Here is a 4951-nt window from a genome sequence, read left to right as displayed (position 1 = left end):
ACAGTTTGTGGCGATGAAGATGACGACGGTGACGACCGAGTGGGTACGTGCCGAACGTTGAAGACGGCGTCTGCTCCCGACCTGGATAGCGGGAAGCTTCTCCTTTTAAATGAACAGTGTGAGCTGGAGAAAAAGGAATTGTTCGTGAAGCTCCTAAGCCACCGGCGCTGGAGGGTACTTTGGGGGAACCGGAAGCAGGAGTCGGAATTTTACGCAACGGTGAGTTAGAACTTGTACAGGAAGCTTTTGCTCCGGAGCTCCTATAGATAAACATGCAAAAGGATAAATCGTTTGTGTTGTGCAGCTGCCCTTGCTGATGTCGGGAGACAAGGAATACTTCAAGAAGTATTACAGAATGTCACCGGAGACCTCTGAATCCCTGCGCTCACTTGCCGAAGCAGGTTTGATAAGGCTTCACGTCGTGCGGGAACTACTGCCCTCATGTGCACGGCTCGCTATTGCACCCAGGTAGGCATGCTATACCTAAGCAGCATTGGTCTCAGTCAATGCCTGGCACCACTTGCGATGTAGTTATCTCATCTTACTATTGTTTTAACCGTTTTGACACCGTAACTATAGTGATGTTCAGCAAAGAACACTGAAAGCTGATTCTGGTATATCTGTCTAAATATTCTGTTTCATTTCGGGAAGACGTCTTGAAAAGCCGCATAAAATAAAATTTTACGCTTAGAGATCTCTTACAGTGTTGCATTTATAGGCAAAGGAAATGCTATGCCATTTCTGCATGCAGTTAACTTTACATACATCATTATTGTCTGGTCAAAATAGAAGAACAATGCAGAACACGAAATGTTGCTCAAACCTTGTATTTTTGTGTTCTTGTATTTATTTAACCGCACGTGCGCACTCAAGACGCCTTTCCTAGAGCATCGGCGATGCCTAGAAAAGCGAAATGAGTCCTTGTCTGGCCAGAATGGAGATTGGAGACGGCATCATCTCGATGGAGGTAACCTTCGCCCTCGGTAATTGATAAGGACAGGGCGTCGCTCCTGTTGCGTTTACATCTTGGAGCAGGGGTGCAGTTTCGACGATGAGAAGGGACGGATCGTGTGCGTGTGCATGTGTGTATGAGAGACAGGGACAGACCCTTAGGATCTGATATCCATTGGGAATATCAAATTGGTAAGGTATGTTCCAAATTGGCGTATGGTTGTCATGTATCGTTAAAAGCCCGTCAATGTTTTGACCCTCAAGTTTTACGGATACTTTGTTTTTATACAAAGTAACCTTCATTATTGTTTACAGTCTTGGGGCAGTACGTACGAAACCTATGTAGAACCTGTCATCGGTCTTCAAAAACGGGCGATACGAATAGTTGCCTTTCCTCAACATGCTCATCCATGTAAACGTCTATTTCGATTGTTTCGTGTTCTGCCGTTCAGTGTGGCGTATAAAGTAAGAGTTGTTCAGGTAGTTCATGCAGTAATACGTTATAATATTCCTCTACCTATCACAATATTTAATTTTCCGGCACGAAACACGAGGGCAGCTAGTAACAACTGTATTAACTTACCACCATGTCACAATTTATATGGACAGAGACTCGTGGGGTACAACGGTGCTTTAATATGGAACGCACTCCCACTCAGTGTAAAGACCAGCCGAAACTTTGTGCAATGCTTAAAAATCTTCTTTCATGAATGCTCACAGGGTCTTTCCATTTGTATCCCCTGCTGTCATGACAGTCTTTTGTTTATTCTATATTTTCCATGCAAAAATGCTTTCGTAACATGTGTTTAAGTGGTCTCGTACAATAAGTACGCTGTTCTTCTTATGTCTATATTGTTATTGGACCCCAAACTAGCCGACAAGGCTATGACTCCAAACGGTATTGTGTGTATGCAATGAAATAAATAAAAAATAACGAAAGACCAGGCAGAGCAGACGTTGTGTATTATTACGCTGTGATGTTTTCCTTTGTTAAAGAGAACATAAGCTCCCTTTAATTTTTCTTTTTAAACCGAGTGCTGTGTTATCAATCTTAGCACCTTGTTCTTCAGGTACCTCGCATCTAACATGTACATGCAAAATGTTGCAATTAGCTTCAAGTTTGGCATCTCAACGATGGCGACCATTGTGCATCACGTATGCAGGCTGCTGGGGAGAACAGTGCAACCTTTATACCTAAAGGTATGCATTTAGCCACTACACATGGAGGCTGTTTATTATCGGCACTTACAGTGTGGTTACAAACTTCGACTCCTTCAGCTAGTTTTCTGAAGTACCTGTGTGCATGAACTAGCTTGCTTCGAGTGCGCTTCTATCGAACAAATCTTTTTTCACACGCTAAGAGTGACTTTTTTTCGTTACTGAGGTGCGGACAACTGAAGCCTGGCAAGAGGTAGCCAAAGGATTCGAAGAAAAATGGAATTTTCCTCACTGTCTTGGTGCTATCGACGGCAAGCACGTTCAGATACAATCCCCTCCTAATTCAGGCAGCTTGCATTACAACTACAAGGTAATTAACGCAGTAGGTCATATTTTCATAACATGTGCTTATAGTCTTATTTTATTACAGGGCACATACTCCGTCGTCCTCATGGCCGCTGTTGACAGCAATCAGAAATTCATATGCGTTGATGTTGGGGCGTATGGCCGTCAAAGTGATGGTGGCACATTGTCTGCTTCTCGCTTTGGAAAATCACTGGAAGAGGGCTTGCTCGGCCTTCCACCTCCGAAGCAGCTGCCTGGCACAAACATCGTTGCTCCTTACGTTTTCGTCGGAAATGAAGCATTTCAACTTAGTCCGGATTTTCTGCGGCCATATTCTAGGAGGTGACAGGATGAAAACAAGCGCATCTTTAATTACCGTCTAAACAGAGCCAGACAACCAAAAGCACAAAATTTGCCCTTGATTATGTTGATTTTTTTTTTACTTAAATTTGCAGGAGGTGGCGTTGGATATGCTGTTGGAGTGATGGTCTCCCGGTTCAGGGTCTTTCGGCGTGCCATCACTCTGCAGCCACAAAATGCAGACTGCGTTGTCATGGCATGCTGTGTCCTACACAACTTCTTGCGTGATGCCATGATCTACATGACGGCGAACTATGTGGACACTGAAGATGCATATGGCAACATCGCCGGTGGCCAGTGGCGCACCACCCAGGACAGTGGCACCTCAGCAATGTTCAGTCTGCGACCTCCAACTGGGCACAATTATGCGACGGCAGCGGAAACAAGAGACCTTTTCTGCTCATACTTTGTGAGTAGGGAGCGTTCTGTGCCTTGGCAACAGGCATCTGCTGGTCTGCGGCCGTGAGAGACAAAGGAAGTACCCACGAGGAGTTTGCTGGATGGGCTGTTTGCTAGCCGATTCTTGTTTGATGTATGCCACAGTGACACTTAAGCAAGTAATGTAAGTAAGAACAGGCATTTATGTAGTTGGCTATTGAAATGCATGCTCGAAAGGTGAATTTGGTACTTTGTGTACTCCTCCTGTTTGAAGGAATAGTATGCATGAATGTATGAATATTATGTCCCACTTTGCTATCGAATGAAATGTTTACCACTGCACACCACTTGTATGATTTATTCGACTACCGCGTTGGACTTTTTCGTTCATTAATTTTTTTATTACATTGTATATATTTATTGATATTTACGGCCTGGCCGCTGCATTTGCTACTTACTGCACCACTCCCTTCGCCGTACCCTCCCCCCCCCCCCGCTTCCCTTTGTGATTGCTCAGCTAACAGGCAAAACGGAAACCATTTCTTTCTTTTTTATAAGGTTCATTTGCTTTGCTTTGTTGTATTGTCACTGGACTGCAAACTGACAAAGTGTATTTTTCATTTTTTTTTATTGCTTCAGTGTGGTTACAAGTTTTGACGGATATGAAATACAAAAGGAGGTCCCATAGTCAAAGGCTGTATTGGGGCCTCCAGTCAAGGTTAGGTGGTCAGTACAATTACTATACGGCAGCCAATTAAAGCAATATAATGACACTAACATACAGGTCAAAAAGCATTTACAAGGAGACCACTTTTCAGAACGACCTCCGGCCGACTCTAAGTCATGCTAATCGTTTTTCAACAACGCTAAATCGGAAGTGCTGTTTCATGTATTTTTTTTAACACGCAATGACGTTATAATCGTACTGCAGAAATTATTGTGATGCCGTTTTCTTCCTAAAGTCACTGGGCCTGGGAAGACATGCGACTGCTGTGTAAAAAGCTTTTGAAATCGGTTGCAAGAAAAATCGCCCAAATGTTCCCATGTTTCTGAGACAGACTAGCACAAAAGTGGTCGTTTGCCCCTATGCACATGCACCTACTAAAAAAGAAAAGAAGAATCCAGTAATTTTAGACATCTATCACCCCTCACCCCAAGGTTGCCGCCCCTAACGACATGTCTCAGGATGAAGCGCACTTTTATTTCAAGTTGGCTATTTCAAATAGTACTTAGTCTTAGTAAGAACGCCAGGCATACCTACCAAGTGCTGCACACAGTGTACAGAGTAGGCTATATAGACGATAACAAGACCATAAAAGCTACTTTTTCAACTTATTAGGTCGCCATATTTTACCACTGTATATTTTACCTCTTATATTAAAGATGAAACACAAATCTGCCAATAGTGAAAATGTAACTAATAAACCCTAACAATAGAACTGTAAAAAAGAAGTTGCATCGTTAACTCCGGGAGTTAAGAGGGGCTGTATTACCTTCAGCAACAGTTGATGTTCACCTCGATGTCAGTGAGGGAAACTTGAAGATGTTGTGGATGTCGCGAAGTCACCTTACAGTAGGCAAGCCAGTGACGCTGATTGCAATGGGGTTAACTGTTTATTAAGATAGAATAGGCAAGCGATAGAATGGAAAGTATTTACACGGACATCAAACTACGAGACAAAGTTAGAATTTGGTCTTCTTTCTCTTAGCCGAATCTCCACCGAATCCCTTCCAACGGCACTGCACGCACATAAAAGCA

The 4951-nt window shown here is 43.3% G+C and overlaps 1 pseudogene; it reads left to right on the top strand.

Annotated features, from left to right (window-relative positions):
* Positions 1-208: 208 nt before the first annotated feature.
* LOC126524598 (uncharacterized) lies at positions 209-3536 on the top strand (annotated as a pseudogene).
* The last annotated feature ends 1415 nt before the right edge of the window (positions 3537-4951 follow it).

Source organism: Dermacentor andersoni, chromosome 3 (genome assembly GCF_023375885.2).
Source record: "Dermacentor andersoni chromosome 3, qqDerAnde1_hic_scaffold, whole genome shotgun sequence".
Lineage (NCBI taxonomy): Eukaryota > Metazoa > Arthropoda > Arachnida > Ixodida > Ixodidae > Dermacentor > Dermacentor andersoni.
This window is presented reverse-complemented; position numbering and strand designations above follow the sequence as displayed.